This window comes from Ambystoma mexicanum, chromosome 3q (assembly GCF_040938575.1).
Source record: "Ambystoma mexicanum isolate Mex_15411 chromosome 3q, UKY_AmexF1_1, whole genome shotgun sequence".
NCBI classification, from domain to species: Eukaryota; Metazoa; Chordata; class Amphibia; order Caudata; family Ambystomatidae; genus Ambystoma; species Ambystoma mexicanum.
In genome coordinates this window covers 868,196,035-868,220,322 of record NC_090926.1, presented here as the reverse complement: position 1 = coordinate 868,220,322, position 24,288 = coordinate 868,196,035, and the positions used below count along the sequence as shown (strand labels likewise).

General features: G+C 50.4%; 1 protein-coding gene across 1 annotated transcript in view; it reads right to left on the bottom strand.

Annotated features, from left to right (window-relative positions):
• ATAD5 (ATPase family AAA domain containing 5) overlaps positions 1 to 24,288 on the bottom strand; it is a 648,582-nt gene that overhangs the window by 8,882 nt on the left and 615,412 nt on the right. The window lies entirely within an intron of this gene.

The window sequence follows — 24,288 nt, the reverse complement described above, 5'->3', positions numbered from 1 at the left end:
CATTGTTGAATCTTGTAAAATCAACTACAGACTAACAGAATGCCCTTGTCAAACCATTACCGAATGCCAAAAATTGAAGACGTACAAGTTACAAGTAACTAAGAGTGAAATCTACACCAAAGGAAGGTCGTGTGTGCCTAATTGGGTTTCCCGAAGGTAGTCAGAGCTGCATCCTTTAACATTACATGAGAATACATTTCTCTTCACATCTTTAAAATTAAACCTCTACCTTAAAAAGTGGTTGTGTGCCCAATTGTGCTTTCACTCAAAAGACAGAATCCTATACTGTATCCAGAAGTGGCATTCTTTCTAAATCTGAGAAGCAAAGAGGTAATGCATGTTCTTCTCTTCAGTGTTTTAGACTAAGCCAAGAGGCAACCCCTTTTCCTAGTGAAACCAGTTGTGTTAAGAGTCAAAAAGCTATCCACTTGCACTGTGAAGTTGTTAACTGTTAAGTGGCCTAAGCTCTAATTGTGGCATTGGTAGCTAAAGCTGAAAGAGTAGCACTACGGCTTCTGGGTAATTACTGGGGCAGAAAAGGTGCGAGTAAAGCTGGGTGAAGGAGAGCTAAATGCTTGTGAAGGCTCAGAAGTAAATTACAACCTGTGGTGCAAAAGACAGCTGAATCTGAAAATAAGTGAGTATTGTGGGCCGAAGCAGCTTGTTCTTGTGGCAGTCAGACAAACTGAAGAGGCAAAGAGGCTACCCCTTTTTAGGAGGTTAAAAGGAAGAGTGCCATGCCTACCAAGTACTAACCAAATGTAAAGTTGTAGCAGATGAAGTCCTAAAGAAGGGTGTATTATTGTCACTGAGGAAATAACGGACTTTCTTTTGAACTGTGACAAACTATCTTGAAGAAGTGATTTTATTATTAGAACCAGGATTACCATTGGTGCTATTTTCTTTGCTGGAAATTGGAAGGGAATCTTGGCATACAGCAACAAAGAATTGTTACCAGTGGATTTCTGTTTGATGAGCGGTTTGCTTTGTTTTGGACTGACAAGAACTGGTTCAAGGCTTTTCTTTTCCTTTGAACACTTGATGTTGAACTGAAGACCTGGGGAAGGGATCTTACCCAGGGCAGGAGAAAGTCATTCAAATATGGTTTAATATTGTTGATTGCATTATGGCGATACATAATATCCTGTGTATGTTTTGTTAAGAGCGAGGGCCAGCTTACACATGCTTGAGATTGTTTCCATTAGTCTTTAGACTAGGTAGGGAATTCCTCGGTAGAGTAGGGTAAGCAAGACCTTTGGAAATATTTGCTTTAATAAAAGGTCATATTTTGAGAAAACGCGAATCAGTGGTCTGCCTCGCATTACTGACCCCTCACAGTAGGCTGCCTGGGGTTCTTCCCTCAGCTCTTCTTACTACAGGCTTTTCCCGTGCTGCCTTCACTCACCAGCTTGCTTCCACACTTGGAAGCTGCGCGTCCTGGTCCGATTCAGCTTTCCTTGCACAGCTGATTCGAATCTCTCAGGCTTCTGACAGGATTTCCCCTCTTCCATTTATGACGCGCAGCAGTGCCTTCCCTGGCAGAGCGCCCAAGTAATCTTTGTTGTGCAAGTACTCTGCATTACTCATGCAATCGTCTTCACAGCATTGTACTCATTTATTTCTCACATGGATTTAAGCTTTCTGCACCACAGTAACATACATCAATTGGTTCTTTATATCTTCTTTGGATAGAAGTTGTTGGAGGTAGGGTGTGGGTGAGTAACTTGGGGAGTTTCTCTTCAAAACAGGAATCCTTGTCCCCAAGAGGGGAGTCTCTCCCGTTGAGGTCCCGCTTGCCTCTACGCCTAAGGAGGGTATCATATAGCGAGCTCACATCCCTAGCTACACTAGGAAAGGCTCCCCCTGGGGAGAAGTGACTGAATCCTGCAATCCGAGAGTATACTTGGACAGAGTACAGGTGGCTTTGATGGCACACAGAGCCAGGCTGCCAGACGCAAAGACCTTGCGCTCCAGGCGGTTTTATTTTTCTCACCTTGTCAGGTGGTAAAGACAGACAAGTAGTTCCCTTGCACATCAGAGGCCTGAGTTTCAGTGCGCTTCAGTAGGTCTGATCACCATACTGGGCTATTGGACTCAGACGCTTGCTTGTGAGGACCAAAAGTGCTGAAGGGTAGCGCAGGGCTCAGGCAAAGGCTGGCCAATCTAGAATTATCAGAATTTGGGTAAAACGGAGCAGAAATGTCCGCAGGTATACAGGGAGAGCCACAAATTGGCCCACTTGAGTTATTACTGTGCTGATTCAGGCCCTCTGCTGAGGTGTACCTCCTCTTCAGCCATGCATCATGGTGCAAGGCTCAGCAGTCCATGGTATGGAGTACTGAGAATTGCACACAACCGTTGCCTACTTGGCAGCGGACAGAGCCATGCCAGTTCCCACTTAAAGTAAAATAGCATTCTTCTGTATCTGTGGCATTAACCCAGGGCTCAGCCAATGCATGTCCCACTCTGCCATCTTGTAAATTAGATTTGGGGTGGCGTCGAACCACAGGACAAATTTGCCACTTCTAGGGCTTCAGTTGCTGGAACTAGGCCCTCAAATTAGGTAGGTTCCCTCTGTTGTCTGCATGAAAGTCTCTTGTCCAGACCCATGAGCTGTCATGACATGCTTAATTGCCAGGATGCCAGGAGGACAATAAAGCTGGCATCTATCTTGGTCCACAGCTAGTCACACCTGGCCCCAGGCTTTAAGTTGCATGGAATTGGCTGCATTTGGGTTTTTACAAAATGCTACCTTTGGTGGCCCTTAACCATAATGACGTCCAACAGATCTTACACCCACGAGTCAGAATTAGGTGGAGCAGACAATCCTGAAGCACTACACCTCTACCACTGGAAGAGGTGTCTTTTGAATACAGATGTATGCTGGGCATGTGGTCCGATGCAAGAATAGTTTTTTCATTTTTTTTTCTCCAAATTCGTCTTTATTGAAAGTTTTGGTAAAAGTGCCAACACAACTTTATGAGGCATGCATTTAGAAAATGTAGACACCACGAAGGAAAGCACCTGTACTCTGCCTCCTTCTCCTAGGGGTCAACAAGTAACAATGAACAGCGCCCCCTCCAACTCCCCCCCCGCTCTCCCCTGGTAGGAGAGAGCACATCTCAGGCCAGACATGATGCCCACTGGCTCCCAGTCAAAGAGCACACACCGTTTAAGACCCTCACCATCATCCACAGATGGCCCTCAGTCCGCACCCCCCTACCTGTCAGAACAAATTCACCAGGTGCCTGTAAACAAACCTAAAAGGGCTAAATACTCACACCAACTATCAGTACCGACCTCCAAAAGAGCCAAAGCTGGTGGAGTCAGCTTCTCGGTGCTAGCACCAAGAAAATGCAATGCACTACCACTCAACCTTAGAAAGGAAACTTCCTTCACCATGTTCAGAAAAGCATTGAAAACTAAGCTGTTCAACTAGAATATACATGGAACATACATACTTGTATCATTACAGGGTTCAATGCAGTAATACATGTAATCTCTATACAAGTGAATCTTCTGTAACAGTGCCACGATGCCTCATGGCCGCTGAGTGCTTTATAAATTCAAATAAAATACCATTCAGCTCTATAAAAAAACATTGAAACAGTTATTCCCCTTTGACTATTTAAAGCACTAACCATTGGCGCTTGATCTCTGCCCTGGAATCCTTTATTCTCCCGTTTCCTTAGTACTGGCGGCGCTGCACACTGTTTCTTGCATTTGGGTTCTGTGCCCCTCTTGCCTCCTCCGCACCCTGCCTCTCCTCCGCCATCAGGTATTTCAAACCCTCCGCATTCCAGTGGGCCGGGTTGGTCATGCAATCCCTCTGTATCCCTTCCATCACAGAGTCTATGCCACATTTGTCCACTCCTTTTTATCCAGCGTGTGGGGGCTTTTCCATTTCATGGCAAGATATGCTCTCGCTGCTAGTAGTAAGCCAGAGGCCATCCCAGTCAGTCCGCAGTATTCTGCTTCTTGCCCCTCTACTCCAAGCAAGGCTAACAAGGGGGATTTGGCCCGGCTAATCCCATCCACTCCTTATTCCACCCCAAGACTTCATCCCAGTAAAACTGGACCCTTGGGCAGCCCCACCACGTGCCAGTAGTCGGCCCCATTTCCACATTCATGCCAACAAAGTGGGCTGACGTCTTGGTATATTTTTGCCAGTCTGACTGGGTCGAGTTGCCACCTATGTAGGAGCTTCATCCTGTGTTGTGTACATTGACTTGAACTCGAGCTCTGATAGGCACCCTAACAGAGACGTCCCCACAGTGCAGGCTCTATTCTCCCATCCAGATCCCGTTCCCACCTCTCCCTCAGTTTCTCTGTTGACCCCCCCTGTTCCCCCAGATTCTACAAGGGTCCCATACATCACTGAGAACAGTCCCTTCATCTCCATTCTAGAGTCCAGGAGTCTTTCAAAGAGGGTCAGGGCCTGCTGTATTTGTTCGCTCCAGGTCCTATCGGTGAGGACCCCCCTTTAGTTGTAAATACAGGAAGACAGTTTCCCTATGCCCAGGGGGGCCTCCAACTCAAGTAGATCTATGAACGTATCCCTCTCCATAGCTGGCCTATCCTCTCAGGTCCGGCTTCAAATCATGCCTGGAACCTTTCCGGATTCGGAATCGCATCTGACTCCCGGGACCAATAGGTGTCCAAGTGGGGAAGGCCACGTGATTCCCCTCATTTCCGCCCCTTTCCTCCAAGTGTTCCATATGGTCCCCAGTATAGGGTGTTCCCGGATTCTATGGGGGATTCTCTCTCTTGATACTCATAGCCATTTCCCCACCGTAGCTGGTTGCAGGTGACGGTTGTCCAATGCAATCCACTGGCGGTCCGCCTGGGCCCTGAGGTGTGGTACCGGCATCCCAAGTTGGGCTGCCTTGTAATACCTGTCAGATCCACCACACCTTTTCCCTTGGGAAGCACGAGTACTTCCCATGCTATCCTGGCCTTTTTCTACCTGCCATAAGAATCTTGATAGGGAACGCTTTCATCTCCAGGAAGATGAAATCTGGAATGCATATAGGGAGCATCTGAAATAGATACAAAAGTCTTGGGAGGACTACCATTTTTACTGCATTAAGTCGCCCCAACCATGATGCAGCAAGCTTACTCCACTTCGTCAGGTCCAGTTCAATCGTGGCTTTAAGTGGTTCAGTGGGGTGAAATTGGCCTCAAACAGTTCCCCCAAGTATCTGGTAAGATTGATACCCAGGTATCTTAACGTCCCCCAACTAACCTGCATCCAGAGGGGCGCAAATCTTCCTGTGTTAACCTCTCTTTCCCTGTTCAGTGGGAAGAGGATCAATTTGGATTTATTAATCTTCAGTCTAGCGGGTGCGCTGTATGATTCTATCTGCTGGACTGCGGCCAGAATGGATGTCGGAGGGTTCACTATGTGCAGCAGCAGGTTGTCTGCGTATAGGGCGAGTTTATATTTCTCCCCTCCCACACCAATTCCCTCCACTCTGCCGTCTTCCCTAATCCTCTGGGCAAGGGGTTCCAGAGAGCGTGCATACAAAGATGTGGAGAGGACAATTCTGCCTAGTTCCCCTACCCAGCTCAGTCCATTGGGAGCATCCCCCATTCACCATTACAGAGGCCCTTGGGGAGGTGTAGAATGCCTTTATCTCGCGGAGGAAGTGGCTACTATTCCAAATTTTACGAGCACCGCTGTAAGGGAGAATTCTCATAAATATGGTAGTTCCCTCTACCTTAGAACACTCCAGCTCTTTTGCTAAACTTTGGGGCTTTGAACTTTTTAATTCTGTTTGTTTTCTGTGTTTATTTCTTTTGGTTATGGAGTTTTGACAACTTCATTGGCATCTTTTTTGTGTGTGTGTCACACAGCACCTTCAGTGCAGCGACACAGGGATGTCTTTAGACTTCCAAAAGGTTTAAATACCTTCTTTGGGATAAACTACTGTTTTCCAGAGAATGTAAGGTTAAGTTGACTTTACTAGTCTTTTTAAATTCCTAAACCCAGCACACACCATCTTTCTATAGAGTGCTGGAGCGGTTACCTAGTATCCCCTGTATCTAGAAACTCATGTAGCAGTCAAATGCTACCGTTTCCTATAGAAATGGCTGGTGTCAGAGGTTTTACAACAAACTACCATGTTATAAACGACCGCGAACACAGGTAGCTAAAAATTGTGGGAGCCATGTTTTTCAAGATGGCACCTTAAGCCCCTTTGTTTAAACAGGTCCCTGTCTTTTTTCGCCGTTTCTTTTTGGAAAGGTCCTTCTAGAGTTTGTCTCTGCACGCCAAACCAGGTTTGGTCCCTTTGTTTGTACGCCTTTGGCGGGCTTCAGGAATGAACACTGCCTCTGGCGCCTGCGTGTCTGGGGTGGGCAGGAAGTGAGGGAGGTGCCCGAAACTCCCTGTGCTTAGTCTCCTAGGAGACCCAAATGCCCTGTGGCGTGATTGGCTGGCTGACTGTCTGGCAAGGACAGCCAACCTGCTGGGTGAGTGACAGCTAGGCTGGAATGAAATAGAAGAACAAGTTACTCCTTACCTGGTAACGTTCTTTCGATGGGATGTTCCTCCAACGTATTCCTTATCTATGATATTTGTATCTCCAGCTTGCTGGCCTCGGAAAAATGTTTTCCCATTAGAGGGCGCTCTGCGTCGACGTCCGTCGAGTAGGCGTTCGAGAGCCACCGTATCGACGCTGACGTCATCATGCCTATAAATGGCCACGCGCAGCGTCCATTGCTCAGTTCCGTTTTGTAGAGTAAGGTAGTTATTGCATGAATGGTTACTACCCTTGAAGGAGCGTAAGCTGCAACCACAAGGGAAATGTTACTGCGGGGATGGATGGGAGGGGCGATAAGGAATACGTCGGAGGAACATCCCATCGAAAGAACATTACCAGGAAGGAGTAACTTGTTCTTCGAAGGGATTGTGTCCTCCGACGTATTCCTTATCTATGACAGACTCCCATAGCAGTGGTATGTGATTGGAGGCGGGAGTAAGAGATGAACAAGTTACTTTCTTACCTGGTAACGTTCTTTCGATGGGATGGTCCGACGACGTATTCCATATCTATGACATGTAATCACCACAGCTGTGCTGCTTCAGAAACTTTTCGGCGTCTGCGTCGATGCGCCGTCGTCGAGGACCTCGTCCGACGTCATCCGATGTGATAAGTAGGACGCACGACGCCCGTAGCCTCAGTTGTAGTTTTTTCCCCCAGAACGTGTGACATTAGTCAACTGCCAGTCAGACACAGCCTTGTGGAACGTAAGCTGCAATCGCAAAAGAAATTCTGCAGCAGAGAAGGCAGGGCGGGAGCAATATGGAATACGTCGTCGGACCAACCCATCGAAAGAACGTTACCAGGTAAGAAAGTAACTTGTTCTTCGAGGGGATTGGGTCCTCCGACGTATTCCATATCTATGACAGACTCCCAAAGCAGTACCAGAGCAAGGAGGAGGGAAAGAATTTAGAATCAAAATTTAGAATAGCCAATCAAATAGCAGAGCAAAGGACCGCCTTGCCAAAGGCCAGATCCTGTCCTCGGATGGAATCGAGGGAATAGTGACGTACAAATGTATGTACTGAAGCCCAGGTGGCTACATCACAGATGTTGCGAATAGGAACACCCCTCTGCAGGGCAGTAGATGCAGCCATACCCCTGGTAGAATGGGCCCGCAAGCCAGCCGGTGGGTTCTTAACCGCCAAGCGGTAACACTCCGAGATGGCTAAAATAATCCAGCGAGACAAAGTCTGTTTCGTCACAGCTTGCCCCAAACGCTTTCCAGCGTAACCAATAAAGAGTTGATCGTCCACTCTGACCCTGGACATGCGTGAAACATAAAAGCTTAAAGGTCTCCTAGGATCAAGCCTATGGAGCCTCTCCTCTTCCTTACCAGGATACGGAGGAGGATAGAATGCCGGAAGAACAACCTTCTGGGCCAAATGAAATTCCGTCACTATCTTCGGAAGAAAAGAAGGACGAACTCTAAGGACAACCCTGTCCTTGTGAAATACAGTGAAGGGTGGCTTAACTGAAAGTGCCTGTAACTCACTCACTCACTCTGCGAGCGGAAGTAACCGCAACTAAAAACACAGTTTTCAGAGTTAACAGCCTCAAAGGGCAAGAATGTAAAGGCTCAAACGGAGCACCCATAAGAAACTTAAGAACAAGGTTTAAATCCCAACCGGGCACCAGGAAAGGTGACGGAGGGAACACATTAGTGAGCCCTTTCAGAAACTGTGAAATTAAAGGGATTTTAAAGTAAGAACACTCTTCAGGCGTGTGCTTAAAGATGGACAGCGCCGCCAGGTAACCTTTAATGGTACCCACTTGCAAGCCCCTGTGGGCCAAAGAAAGTAAAAAGGACAGAACCATGGGGATGTCACATGCAAAATGATCCACATTCTGAACTCTGCACCAGTCGCAGAACTTACGGCAACGGTACAGAGACTTTGTTGCTGGCCTTCGGGCCGAAAGCAACACCTCCATCACGTCTTCAGGGAGGTCCCAATCCTTATACCTCAACCTTTCAGAAGCCAAGCGTGAAGGTTGAGGGATCTGACCTCTGGATGGAGAACCTGATCCCCCTCCCGTGAGAGCATATCGTCTCTGTAGGGAAGACGACGTAGAGGGCAGATGGACAAGTCGAGAAGGTCCGGGTACCACGTCCTCCGAGCCCACGCCGGAGCAATGAGGATCATCCGGGAACCAAACTTCCGTAACCTCCGCAGCACTTGCGGGATGACAGGGACTGGAGGAAACGCGTACAGCAGCGGGAATGACCACTCCACCACAAACGCATCTCCTAAGGCTCCTTTTGGAGGAAATTCCCGCGAGCAAAACCTTTCGCACTTCCGGTTGACACTGGAGGCGAAGAGATCCACTTGAGGGGTCCCCCAAAGGGCGAAGATCTCCAGGAGAATCTCCTGAGCCAACTCCCACTCGTGAGAGATCGCGCTCTGCCTGCTCAGAGCATCCGCCGTCACGTTTTCGTCTCCGGCCAGATGAACTGCCGAGATCGAAACTTCCTGCTGGATGGCCCAGAACTCGAGCTGCATCGCCTCCCTGCACAGAGGAAGTGACCCTGCCCCCCCTTTTTGTTGAGGTAGTGCATGGCCACTGTGTTGTCCGTCAGGATCAGGACACTCCTCGCACAGTCGGCAGAAAAGCCTTCAGGGCTAGCCTGACGGCCCTCAGCTCCAACAGATTGATATGGAGTCTGGACTCCGACGGAGACCAACGACCGCTGACTGTCAGCCCGTTGGCATGAGCTCCCCATCCCGTGAGGGATGCATCCGTCACGATCATCACCTCCGGCCAGGGAAACCAAAATGGAGCCCCTTCATCAAGTTGCCTTCGACGGCCCACCACAGAAGGTCCCAGGCGACCGAGGGCGGCACCTGAACCGGGTCCGACATCCTGCCGGAGGACTGCGACCATTGCGTCTTGAGTGCCCACTGCAAAGATCTCATCCGCAGGCGAGCCTCTGGCACCAGAAGAATGCAGGATGCCATGAGGCCGAGCAACCTCAAGAACTCGAACGCTGGGAGCGTCTGGGCATGCTGAAACTTGTGCACCCTCTGCTGAATGTGAAGAGCCCTCACCTGGGGAGGAAAACACTGCCCCAGGGAAGTGTCGAGCACTGCTCCGATGTACTGGAGCCGCTGTGTTGGCGTCAAATGGGACTTCTTTAAATTGAGGGAGAAGCCCAGCCTGTGAAGGGAGTGGCAGGTGACGGACAGATGATCCAGGACTTGCTCGGGAGAGCTCCCCCTGATCAACCAATCGTCCAGATAGGGGTAGACGTGAATCCCCCCTTGCCTGAGATGCGTTGCCACCACCACCACCACCACCATGACCTTGGTGAAAACCCTCGGGGCGGCGGTCAATCCGAACGGCAGGACCCGAAACTGAAGTGCGAGTCGCCAACCGCGAACCTCAGGTACTTCTTGTGCTTGGGATGGATCGGCACATGGAAGTAAGCATCCTTGAGGTCGAGTGACACCAACCAGTCCTGAAGCTGAAGGGCCTGGAGGACTTGAGAGAGAGTAACCATCTTGAACTTGTCCTTCCTGAGGAGTTTGTTCAAACCGCGCAAGTCCATGATGGGTCTCAATCCCCCGTCTTTCTTCGAAATCAAAAAATAAGGGGAATACCATCCCTTGTTCCTCTCCGCTACAGGCACCAGTTCTATGGCGCCTTTCTCCAGCAGGGCTTGAATTTCCTGCGCAAGGAGCGGATCCGGACTCTGCAAAGAGAGGTTCCCCGGTGGATTGTTGCGAGGCCTGTGCCGAAAGGGAAGACAGTAGCCGTGGGTTATGATCTCCAGAACCCACACATCTGAAGTAATGGCTTGCCACTCTACAAGATGCTGCGCCAGCCTTCCCCCAACCGGCGAACCATGGGACATGGCCTCATGACTGAGTGGGAGCGGCTGCGGCGTTACCTGAGGGCAAAGAGGCAACTGCCCGAGCGGCCTTGGCACCACGGGTACCCTGTCGTCCACCTCTGGTACCCCTGCATTGGCCTCTGACTGCCAGCTCCTCTTGCTTTACTGAAGGACGAGTAATAGCGAAAGGAACCACCCCTCCACTGCTGTCCCCTAGGACGAAAAGGCAGAGGTTGGCGAACTGCAGCGCCCAACGACTTTGCTGCAGCTTTTGAGGTCTGCAACCTCTCAAGGCTCTCGTCAGCCTTGCTGCCAAAAAGGTGCTCACCATCAAAGGGCATGTTGAGGAGCCGGGACTGCACATCAGGAGCAAACCCCGACTTCCGCAACCACGCAAACCTGCGTATCACGGTGCTCGCCGCCATGGACCTACTGACGCATTCAGCTAAGTCCAAACCCGACTGAACGGACTCACACATGGCATCCTTACCATCCTGGACCATAGCAAGGAAACCATCCCGTTTGTCCCCTTCGGGAATATGTTCAGCCGCTAACGCAACACAGTTCCACAGAGTGTGTGTGAAACGAGACAAGGCACAAATGGAGTTGGCCGCCTGAAGCGCCATACTACCAGAAAAAAAAAACATTTTCTTCGCCCAGCCATCAAAACGTTTGTCGTCCCTATCAGGAGGGATGGTAGGGTACGACGCCTGCTTTGCCGAGGCCGCCTGCTCCACCAAACTCTCCGGAGTGGGGTGCCTGGTCAAGTAGCAGGGGTTGCTACTGGCTGGACGGTATTTTCGCGACAAGGATCTGCCCACCGCCGGGAGACTCTCCGGAGCAGTCCAAGCCACCGCCACCCTTCTCTGTGAAGCCATATGGAACGGCAGTACCGGGTCAGTTGGGGGACCAACATCAAGGATGTCCGTCAGATCATCCTGCACAAACTCCCCTGGGGGAGCAGACCATCCCAAGTACTCAGAAACCCTAGCCATAAGGCGCCGGTACGAGGAATCGTCATGAGAGCCAGGCTCAGGCCTACAAAACTCCACCTCCGGAGAGGTGTCCAGTCCACTGGCATCATGCAATGACTGCCTAAAATCTTCAAACTGCCTATGGCCCGAGACAATTTCATCTGGAACCTGACTAGGAACCAGGCCATCAGAATCCTCATCCGCCTCTGAAATATATTCCAGGTGGCGAAAAGAAGGCACCCGAGAGTGCTTGCTCTTAACCAGAGCCTTCCTAGGGGGTTCCCCCGTGCCACGGGGTACCTCCGACACAAAAGGCGTCGAGCGAATCGGCGCCGACGTCGAGAGAACAGGCATCAGCGCCGAGAGGATCGGCGTCGAGGAAATCGGCGTCGACGTCAGATGCAGCGCCGCCAGCATCGGCGGCGTCGACACAGCCCTCGAAGCCGGAGCCCCGAGCGTGTCCCTCGACGACCTGAGCATCGACGGCTTCCTCGGAGCCTCGAGAAAGCCTGTCGACGCCCTCGACGCCTCAGACATTGATGTCTTCCTCGAAGACCTCACAGGTGCACACAGTCTCGAATGCGTCGAGGACCGGGACCTGGAACGGGTACGTCGAGAACGAGTCTCCTTGTCCGAACGGGACCTCTCCCGTGACTCGTGCCGACCACTCTTGCGAGCGGTGTCTCTCGACCTCTCACGACCGACCCCACTCGGGGGCGCGGATGGCTTAGTACCCTGCGACTCAAGAATCGCCAGCATTTTCTTTCCGAAGGAAGCCCATTCCTCCGGGTTCGCACGGCTGGTGGGGTAAGCGACGTGCCGGGCAGAGTCCTCCGAAGAGGACCTGGAAGACGACCGGTGTCGGCGCTTCCGAGAATGCCTCGAAGAGGCTGAGGAGTGGCGAGACCGACTTCTAGGAGACCCACGAGACTTCCGACGATGACGCGGAGAGTCACCCCTCGAATCATCCGTCGAAAGCCCCGCAGACTTCGACTTCCGGGGCTTGGACACCCGACCTACCGACAACTTCTTCTTACGTTCGCGTAAGGCTTTGGACGTGAGCGACTGGCAGTCGATACAGTCATCCGTGTCGTGGGCCTCCCCGAGGCACCAGAGGCAGGCGTCGTGCGAGTCTGTCACCGACATCTTGGACCCACATTCCCCGCACTTCTTGAAACCCGGACGCGGGGTCGAAGACGAAGACATCTTCACACGAAGGATTTTCACAAAACGAACAGGTTCGAAGAACCGAGAAGAACAGAACTCCAAAGAGTCGAGGCGTTAACCGAGATTCACGAAGCAACACGTTCGCGGAAAAAACGGAACTGAGGCTACGGGCGTCCTACGAATCACATCGGATGACGTCGGACGAGGTCCTCAACGACAGCGCATCGACGCAGGATGCCGAAAAAAGTTTCCGAAGCAGCACAGCTGTGGTGATTACATGTCATAGATATGGAATACGTCAGAGGACCCAATCCCCTCAAAGCCCTATTACTCTTTAAGAATGAACAGAGTGTAACACAGCTTTGCCAAATCTAGTCTCTTGACTAGAGGAGGAATCCAGGCTATAAAATTTGGTAAAGGTATGTGCGGCCGACCATGTGGCAGCCGCACATATGTCTCTAATTGGTACCCCTCTTTGAAGAGCTGAGGAGGCTGCGATACCCCTGGTCGAATGAGCCCTTAGATTTTGAGGGGGCTCGTTCCCTGCCAGTTTGTAGCATTCCAGGATGGCTAAAATAATCCATCTGGAGATGGTTTGTTTGATTATTGGTAATCTCAATTTATGTCCTGCGTAACCTACAAAGAGTTGGTCTGCTCGTCTAATTTTAGCAAGTCTACTGGTATAAAAACTCAAGGCTCGCTTAGGGTCCAGCCTGTGTAGTCTCTCTTCCTCTTTCCCCGGATGGGGAGGAGGATAGAAGGAAGGTAAAGTAATCTGAGTAATGTGAAATTCAGAAACTACCTTTGGGAGGAAGTTAGGCTTCACCTGTCGAACGACTTTGTCCTTGTGAAAAATTTTATGAGGAGGTTTACAAGATAGGGCTTGTATCTCGCTAACCCTTCTAGCAGATGTTAATGCTACCAATAAAACAGTTTTGAGGGTGAGAAACTTCAATGAACAAGAGTGGAGTGGCTCAAAAGGAGCACCCTTTAGGAAGTTTAAAACTAGATTTAAGTCCCATAAGGGAACTTGGAATGGTCTTGGAGGGTAAACATTAGTTAGACCTTTGAGGTATTGTATTACCAATGGAATTTTGAAATACGATGGCTCCTCTGCAGTGGCTTAAAGATCGATAGCGCTGCGAGATAGCCCTTAATAGTGCCAACTTGAAGGCCTGAATTTGCCAAATAAAGTAAGAATGATAACACCGCAGGTGTACCACATGAAAAGGGTTTGATATTCTTTTCTCTGCACCAGCCGCAAAATTTATTCCAACGGCAGCGGTATAGAGTTTTAGTTGCTGGCCTTCTGGCCGAAAGCAACACCTCCATGACGTCATCTGGAAGGTCCCAATCCTTGTACCTCAACCTTTCAGATACCAAGCGTGAAGGTTGAAGGTCTTGATGGCTGGATGGAGAACCTGACCTCCCTTCTGCAAGAGAAGATCCTCTCTGTACGCTAGACGAATTGGAGGATGGATGGACATGTCCAGAAGGTCCGGGTACCACGTTCTCCTGGCCCAATCCGGGGCAATTAGGATCATGGTCTTCCGAAACCTTCTCAACCTCCTGATCATTTGAGGAATGACAGGGACCAGAGCAAACGCGTACAGAAGTGGGAACTCCCAGTCCACTACGAACACGTCTCCTAGAGCTCCTCTCGGGGGAAATTCCCTTGAGCAAAATCTGTCGGACTTCCTGTTGATACTGGTGGCGAACAGATCCACTTGAGGGGTTCCCCAAAGGGCGAAGATCTCTTGAAGGACTTCCTGAGCTATCTCCCACTCGTGGGAGACTGTTCTGCCTGCTCAGAGCATCCGCTGTCAAGTTCTTCTCTCCGGCTATGTGAATTGCCGAGAGAGATTCCTGCCTGAATTGCCCAAAACCAGAGCTGCATTGCCTCTCTGCACAGTGGCAGTGACCCTACGCCTCCTCTTTTGTTGAGGTAGTGCATGGCCACTGTATTGTCTGTCATTATCAGGGCGTTTCTCCCCCGTACAGACGGCAGAAAAGCCTTCAGTGCCAGTCTGATGGCTCTCAGCTCCAACAGGTTGATGTGTAGTCTGGACTCCGATGGAGACCAACGACCGCTGATGGTCAAGTCGTTGGCATGGGCTCCCCACCCCGTGAGTGAGGCGTCTGTGACTACTGTTATCTCCGGCCATGGTTGCCAAAACAGTTCTCCTTTCAAGATGTTCTCTGGAGAGGCCCACCATTGAAGGTCGTGGGCTACGTTGTCCGGAATCCGGAGGAGATCTGTCATCCTGCCTGAGAATTGTGACCACTGAGTCCTCAAGTCCCACTGAAGGGATCTCATTCTCAGGCGAGCCTCTGGCACAAGGGATATGCAGGATGCCATGAGGCCTAGCAACTTCAAAAAGTCGTAGGCTGGGAGACGTTGGGCATTTTGAAACCTGGTGACCATCTGCAGAATATCTTGAGCCCTCACCTCTGGTGGCGAGGCTTTTCCCAGGGACGTGTCCAGGACTGCTCCAATGAACTGGAGTCTCTGTGATGGTATCATCTGTGACTTCTTTAAATTGAGGGAGAAGCCCAGCTTGTGAAGGAAGTGGCAGACATAGGAGGTCATTACAACCTTGGTGCTAAGTGCACCAACTTTACCACCATGGTGTAAACTCTGTTTACACCATGGTGGATGGCGGATTTACCGCCCCATTCCAAGGTGAGTGGGGCGGTAAATCCCCATTTCCCATCCCCATTCCCATTTTTGCCCCATAGGGCATAATGGGAGTGGGGAAGGCGCTAATTACGCCGCCGTAAATTACGGCGGAGTAATTAGCACCATGGCGGGTTAGCGCCATGGATTTTAACGCCTGCTAAAAGCAGGCGTTAAAATCAGAATCAGGCGTTAAGGGTTAAACGGTGGCGTTAACCCTTAACGCCTGAGTTGTAATGAGGGCCATAATCTAGTTGGATCCGAGCTTGTTCCGAAGAAACTGCTCTGATCAACCAATCGTCCAGGTAGGGGTAGACGTGAATCCCTTCCCTCAGACTTGCAGCCACAACCGACATTAGCTTGGTGAAGACCCTCGGGGCAGAGGTCAGCCCAAATGGCAGAACTCGAAATTGATAGTGAGAGTTGCCAATTGCGAACCTCAGGTACTTCCTGTACTTGGGATGGATTGGCACATGGAAATAAGCATCCTGAAGGACCAGAGATACCAACCAGTCCTGAAGCTGAAGGGCCTGAAGGATCTGAGAGAGAGTTACCATCTTGAACTTGTCCTTCCTGAGGAACTTGTTCAATTCTCGTAAGTTCAGGATGGGTCTCAGTCCTCCGTCTTTCTTTGGTATGAGAAAGTAGGGGGGAGTACCAGCCCTTGTTCCTGTCCACTACAGGTACCGGTTCTATGGCACCTTTCTCTAGCAGGTCTACAATTTCCTGCAAGAGGAGCGGATCCGGCACTTTCAGAGAGCTGTTCCCCGGTGGATGGCTCTGAGGGATGTGTAGAAAAGGCAGGCAGTAACCTTGGGCATCTGTCTCCAATGCCCAAGCATCTGACGTAATAGCCTGCCATTCCGTCAGATGGTGAGTTAACCTGCCCCCTACAGGTGTCTTGTGATGGGAGACCTCAGAGTGGTTTGGGAGCGGCTGATGCAGTTGCCGAAGGTAAAGCTGCTCCAACAGCTTTCTTTTCTTTACCCCGTCCACCACGGGTAAATTTTCCTTGGCCTCTGAGCCGGCCGTCCTCTGCCTCTTCCATATGAGGAATAATAGCGAAAGGACCTTCCTCTCCAAGAGGATCCTGAGGGACGAAAATTAGTTTGGCGGATTGCAGCCCCTAGTGACATGGCTGCTGCTTTAGATGTTTGCAGTTTTTGCAAACTGTCATCCGCCTTCTTACCAAACAGGGAAGAGCCGTCAAAGGGCATATTTAACAGTCTGGCCTGTACGTCAGAAGCAAAGCCGGACTTTCTCAACCACGCATGCCTGCGGATTGTGGTACTTGCCGCCATGGCCCTGCTGATACTGTCAGCAGAATCAATGCCAGTTTGAAGGGACTCACACATTGCATCTTTACCATCTCTGATGATATTTAAAAATGAGTCCCGTTTCTTCTCCTTCCTGGAGGCAGTCAGCCGCTGATGAAGCACACTCCCAAAGAGTGTGGCTGAACCTAGCGAGCGTACAAGTCGCATTAACAGATTTTAAAGCCATGCTACAGGCCAAGAAGACTTTCTTAGCCATAGCATCATATTTTTTATCATCCCTATCCTGTGGAGCAGTGGGGTATGCAGATGTACTGCCTGATGAAGTTGCAGCCTGGACCACCAGACTCTCGGGAGTAGGGTGCTTAGATAGGTGTTCAGGGTCAGCAGCAGGTACCCTATATTTCGCTGACAACTTCTTGTTAACCGCAGGGACAACTTCAGGAGTTTCCCAGTTAGTTAAAATTTTCTTTGTAAAGCAGAATGAAAGGGAACCACAGGATCCTCCTGTGGACCTTTATCCAGAATATCTGAGGTCATCCTGTTGAAAAACAGGTGAAGGCGCAGACCAACCCATGAACTCCACAATTCTTGACATTAGGGTTCTATAAGGGGTTTCAGCATGTCCCCCTGGGTCTGGTTTGACAAATTCCACTTCTGGGGAAGTGTCTAGGCCACTTGCTTCCTGTAACGCATCCTGAAGGTCTTTCAACCTTCTTTCCTCAGAGGCAAAAGTCTCTGGTTCAGTTGATGTGGTCCTCTGCAGCCCAAAAGGGCTTTATCAGAATCTTCCCTTTCTTCATAAATTGAAGTTAAGGGGGGATGCTCTGGCCTGTGGAATGGTATAAAACCCATCTCTAAAGCAGAGGGAGCCATCATCAGTGGCCTTGAAAAGGTCGATGTCGTCGACGATGTAAAAATCCTCAAAGGCGCCGACAAAGGCGTCGAGAAAACTGGAAGAGGCCTCGAACTCGAGAGGATCGGAATCCTGCTCGAGGATGTCGACGACGTTCGATGTTGTGTCGGAGGCTCTCGGTGTAACCGTTGGCTGTGGAGTAGCCGTGGGTTTTTCTTTTATCGGCGTCGACTCGATCGACGGATGCGTCAAAGAACCCTTCGATAACGGCGTCAATGGCGCTGATCTATGCTTCGAAGGGGCTTTCGACGATGGTGTCGAAGATGCTTTACTTCCTGATGGCTCATGGCGCTTTCGGGTCGACTCTTTCGCCGGGTGCTGCGACTCGTGGCGTTTAGATTTTTGGGCTTTTCACCCGGGGTATCACCCTCAGCTGACTCCGAGGGGGTCGAGGCCGTTTTCTTGAAGACGCTTAGCATCTTTTTTCTGAATTCCTCCCACTCAGCCTGAGAGCTGCATTTTGTGGGGCAATTTACTCTTTCAGAGGAACTAGAAGACGACGATAAAGGAGATGTTCTACTCTTTTTCGAGTGTCTAGACCTCGACGAGTGGTGGGAGCCACTTCGAGACCTAGACCGAGAATGCTTTCGACGGTGAGGAGAGGAATGTCTCGACTCTACCGCAGAAACTTTCGAGGAAGTTAAAACTGACTTACCTCTCTCGAGCTTCCCCTTAAAGGCTTTCGCCGTCATGGATAGGCATTCCTCACACTCCGAACACTGGTGTTCGATTCCCAGACACCACAAACAGATCCTATGAGGATCCGTCAACAACATTTTCTTCCCACAGTCTCAGCATTTTTTGAAACCGGACCGAGGAGTCGTCGGGTCGGAGGAGAAAGCCACCGAGTACGGGCCGGTTTTCTCGAGGAAATATTAATATATTTTGACTGACGAACTGAGCAACGGTATCCCGAGGCACACGAAGCGCGGAAAAACGGAACTGAGCAACAGGCGCTGTGCGTGGCCATTTATAGGCATGATGACGTCGGCGTCGATACGGTGGCTGTCGAGGAACACCTACTCGACAGACGTCGACGCACAGCGCCCTCTACTGGGAAAACATTTTTCCGAGGCCAGCAAGCTGGAGATACAAATATCATAGATAAGGAATACGTCAGAGGACACAATCCTTCGAAAGCTGTTTAAAAGGCGAGTCTCTTGGACTGGAAAGCAGTCTCGACCACTGGAACGAAAGAACTGAAGACGAGCTGGAAGAGGCCGGCTGCTGCAACTCCTGGACCATTGGGTTGCCCAGTGAAGCCCTGCTGCAGGTCCAAATTGCCAAGTTCATCTCAACAGAGAAGCCCCTTCAAGGACGACTTCTTCCTTTGAGTTGGTGGGACTAATCAACTCGTATGCCACCTGGATACCATTCTCTGAACTGGTTTGGTTTAACCAGGGGGAAGGACGCCAGATTGTGTGCTTGAAGAGAGCTAATCAAACCGAAGATCTTCCATTTTGCCAGCTTGTTTGACCAGTCCCCGTGGAGTGCAGGAGCCCCCTCCTCCCCCCGACATCCTCCCTCTTGTCCCCATGACTGAGGCACAGGAACAGCGAGATCTGCCAGGAACCAACGTCTCCAGCTGCATCTTTTTCTTGATATTAAGGTACTGTGCCAACCCGATTGCGAGAACTTACCTCTTGCGGTGAAAGTTTGTGGAACTTTCCCAACTTGCAGGCCTAATCAGCTTGTGACCCAACATATTTTCCCAACAATGAGAACATTGGCAAAAACTTTACTTTTTACTACAAGAACTGCTCTTTCCTATCCAAGACACTAGCCCATTGACTTTGGCCTAGGCCTATTGAACTGAGTCCTCTAGTGAACTGAAACTATTTGCACTGCCCAAGAAAGTATTTGTGATCTATTCTATTAACTTGTGCCTTTTACTCCCATTCAAAGTAACTGAAATGCCATTTTGCTCCTATTTCAGGGGAGCCTAATTTACTCAGAAACGTATTGGTTCAGTATTGAAGTGCGTTTGTGTATAATATTAAGTTGCCTCCTTCTAGTGAATGTTTTCTAAATGATTGTGTAATAAATGAAGTGTAAGTATCTACTTGAACCACTGTGATTGTAAGACCTCTGTGTAAGATCCTTGTACTGCTCACATTCCCTCTTGAGATAAGCCTGGCTGCTCAGCTCGCTACGAAAAACTGTAGTACAGACTTATACCAAAGGTTGGTTTTGCTTACACCTGTAGTCCTAATTGTATGTGGTGGTCCCAGAGGGCACTGCAATTCTGCCTAACAACCGCTTAGAGAAATTCCCATTCCACCCGATCAAATGCTTTTTCGGCATTGACCGAGAGATGAGGGATCCCTACCCCCATCCACCGGCTTCGTGCATGAGATGCACAGTCTTCCTCATTGTGTTTGCCCCCTGTCTGCCCCTGATAAAGCCCACCTGATCTGGGTGGATTAAACACAGCTTGAAGCCCTAGAGTCTCGCTGACAGCACCCAGGTGTATATTTTGGCATCTATATTTAAGAGGGAAATTGGGCGATATACGCCACATTTCCTGGGATGCCACCCCTCCTTTGGTATCACCGAGATGAATGCCCCCGCGAAAGACTGCAGGGCTTATATGTCAGTAAACAATTATGTCATAAATGGTGATAAGACTTTGAGAAAGGTTTTGTAGAATCCCTCAGTGAAACCATCTTCCCTCAAGGCTTTCCCCTGCTGCGGTCTCCCCACCAACCTTCCGAATGTATTCTTCTGTTATGGGGGATTCCAATGCGGCAGTTTCATTTCCCTTCAATCTGGGCAGGTGAGTGTTCGCCAAATACTCTGATCCCTCCGGCTCCTGGGGTACGGTCTGATTTATAAAATGCCCCCTGGAACTCCTCTGTGGATGTCTCATTTACCTCACTCCACCCCCCTCTATCTCTACCACCCATCTCTCTTTTCTTTTAATCTGGCTGCAAGGAGCGCATCCGCCTTATCCCCTTTCTCGTAGGAATTGCAGTTCGTGTATTAGCTTACCTTCCTCAAGGAGCTGCAGGTCCTCCAGTTTCCCCCTAGCCTCCTTAACACACTCCTCCTTCACCTTTCCTTGCTCCTGCGCCAATTTATCCAGGCGATTGATCTCATCCCACAGCCTATTCTCAATTAGAAACCGCTCGCTTTTCTTCCGCACCATTCCCTAATCGAAACCACCCCCTTCAGGTAGCTTTCCTCGCTTCCCACACGTCCTTATGTCCTCCTCCTTTGTGTGGTTAGTAATGAAAAACTTGATTTTCCTAGCCATCTCCCGACAGAACACAGAGTCCTTCCATAGGGACTTGTTGCATCTCCACTTGGCCCCCTCATCCCCCCCCCGGGTTCATGCCCGCTCAACCCAAGTGCACCGTCACCATACTGTGGTTTGAACACAAAGTCAGGCGGATCTCTGCGTTCAGCGCCTCTTCCCATACACCGTTTGAAGCGTACACAGTATATCAAGGTAAATGTTCTGGGGGGTGGTGAGTAAAAGGCGTATCCCCTCTCTAGTGGGTGAAAGTATCGCCACATGTCCCGCAGCCCATATAATTCAAGTCTCCTGGATCTCCCCATAGCCATGTCTCACTACTTACTGTGCCCAGTCCTGCATACCCTGCCTGTCCCAGTTCACATCCACCCATATATTGAAGTCCCCGCCAATTATGAGATGTCCCGAACTTTCCATTATTTACGGAGGATATTTCTTAAGAATCGCAATTGTCCCTGGTTGGGTGCATATATTGTGGCAAACGTAAAATGCAGCTTTATGATGGTGCCTGAGACCAACAAGGCCCTCCCCTCCACATCTGGCCACACCTTGGACACCTCCAGCTAAAGTACTCTGTTGAGTAGGATACCCACCCCTACCCTCCTTACTGGACCAGACTCTCAGAATACCTGGCCCACCAAACCACTGGTTATTCTTCTTTCTCCCCCCTTACACAATTTGGTCTCCTGGAGAAAAATAACATTCAGCTCTACCCTGCGAAATTCCCTTGTGACAAGAGACCTTTTGGTAGGGGAGTTTAGGCCCTTGATGTCGAGTCCCAATCCTCAGCCGGCCCCCTTAAGTGCCTTTTCTTGCGGTCACCATCAAGTTATACCACTACAAATCCCACGTCCTTGCCATCTGGCTACCCTTAACTTGCCAACTTGAACTATGTAACCAGGAAATAAAACAAAACTAAGCGAGATACCTGGTACCTGCCTGCCTGCCACCCCTTGCCCCCCCGAATGGCACCCGGCTCGCCCGAGTTATCACTAGGGTGATACTGAACCACCAACTGGACCCCTTCACATAGGTCTCAGCTCAGACTCCCTTTTCTCAGAGCCCCTCTCCTCCCTCACCCAGACCACCTTCATTTAACACCGCAGAACCTCTGCCCCTCAATCTCCCCGCATGCAATGGCCACGCAGCAACTGGTGGATAGCTTTGAGGCGTTTCGCACTAGCCAAAGCACACTCGCCTGCCCCTACCAGTAGGGCACCCCCACACCACCTGATGCCCTTCACTAAGAACAAAGATACAATGTCTTATGCCATCAGGCGTCTGCTGCCGGGGACGTGTTCAACTTCCTGAACTTCTGAGATCCTGGCATTCCTCGTCTTCTAGGTCCCTTGAAGTGCCATTTGTTCGCACCAACCTCCTGCTCCTTCGCCCCCTGTGGACCTCCAGTGTCAACTACTAAGTCCCTTGTGGCCCTCTGTATCTCCTACTCGTTCGACAGTTTGAATTTAGTTCCATCTACCTCAAAGGATATGGAAAACGGAAACCAGACCTAGATCGGATTCCCTTCTCATTCATCCACTTCGTTAGAGGTGAATACAGACATCTCCTTGCGAGCGTTAGCGAGGACAGGTCTTGGAAAATCATTAATCTGGCATTACCAGACATCACTGGGCCCTTCTTCCTCGCCTTCTCAAGGATCTTGTGCTTATCCGGGTAGTTCTGAAATCGGGCGAGTACCGATCTGGGACCCCTGGCTGGTCCTCCGGCCCTGTGGATCCTTTCGATTTTGGCTTGATCAATGGAGTCATCATCGAAATTGATCTTAGTGACTTTGTGGCGGATTCTCTGCAAGTCCATCTCTGTTGCCCCCTCCTTATCGGGGATCCCAAAGAGCCTCAGATTGTTTCGCCTCTCTCTATTCAATGACATCGATTTTCTGTGCAATCTCCCCCTCTCCTTTCCATTTCCGACATTCCCACGTCCATTTGGATCTCCATGTCATCCAGAGAGGATTGGTTGGCATCCAAGTGATTTGCCCGCAGTTGAAAGTACCGCGGGCAAAACGTTTGCATGAGAAAGGTGCGAACTACCAAAAGTTTGCACCTTTCTCATGCAAACACACATACATACACCCACACACACAACACACCCATAACACCCCCCCACCCACACCTCCAACATAAACAAACACCACTTACCTTCATCTTCAGACTGTGTTCCTGCAGCGCCAGTTCGCTTTCACTTCCGTGATCGGGAACCAGCGCTGCAGGGTCCTTTTCTTTTCTTTTTAATTTTAAACGGAAGGCTGCGGGGGTGTCCCCCGCAGCCCCCGCTCACTACTATAAAGTATAGTGAGGGGGCGATGCGGGGGACTCCCCCCGAGACCCCCTCCCTTTTTTTTTTTTCAATGCTACCACCAAAGGATCGAACTTTTGGTGTTCGAACCTTTAGTGCTAGCATTTTTAGAACTTTGGTCGTTGCGACCATTTTTATTCTGGAAAATCATCCTAAACCGATTGGTTGTGCTCCACTTCGAGTCTATCTTTCTTCGTGTCGAACCTCAGTTATTCTGTCGACACTTCTCACGATGTCAGCCCGAAAACTCTGGATCTCCATCAATGCTGCAACGTCTGTCGCCATTGATTCTCCCACCCCCCCGGCCCCCATGGCTGTGCGCTGTCTCTTCCTGGTTCTCTCTCTGTACTCAAAACCAGCCAGCATAGCTCTCACATCTATGTGATTTCCCTCACTGCCGGGCGTGTTGTCCCTTGTCTGGGGGGACCCCCACTGCGAGGGGCTGAACTGCTTACAACCATGATCCACAAGTGGCCACCTCAAGCTCTATGGAATTTCCAGTCAGTCCGTGGGGCTGTTTTGAGCGACTTGTTGTGGGAACCAATGCTCGCCGGCAGTCGATCCGTCTCTCCCTCACTCTCAACTGGGGTGTGCCGAGCCCTTTCCAGCACCTTTGCCTGAGGCCCCTTTCTGGTGCTTTGTTGTTCCGCCCTTCAGGTCCTAGTGAGCTGGGCATTTTGTGCAGTGCCCTGGGTAGGGGGCCCTCACCTCCAGTCGGTCTCCTCTAGCGTAGGGGGGAGGCGGTGACTGGCCATTTCAGGGCCAGGCCCCACAAGATTCCCCAGGTCCCTCAACTATCATGGGAGGCACACGCCTGTTACGCTCACCTGGTATCCACGGGGATGCCACCCAGCCCTGGTTGGATGATTTGCACTCTCGAAACCTCTCCTGGTCCCTTAGTAATGCCTCTGGTTAAAGATGGGCCTGCAATATAGGAGAGCTGGATTCAATACCAGGCTTGTCTTTGTTTTCCCACCTCCCTTGGCCTCAACTCCTTCCTCCCCCCTTGGGCCTTCGCCTCACCCTAATATTGTAAAAGGTGGATTCTCCGTCCTGCTCCTCGTGGCAGGGGCGCGTATATGTGGGGGCGAGCAGCGACCAAGTTACTTCACTGGTGCAAGCCCCCCTGTGGGAATCCAGGCCTGCTGCGACTCCGTAGGTTTCTGCTTTACAGTCTTTATATGCAGTTCTTATGTTCCGTTTAGTTCGAATAATAATGTCTTGCTTCTTTCCTTTTAGGTATGGAAAGGTATTTTGGTGTTGTCATGCAGTTTGAAGATGAGCATGGGCCAGTAGTTGAAAGCGCGGTGTGCGCGATGCTGTCCGGTGAG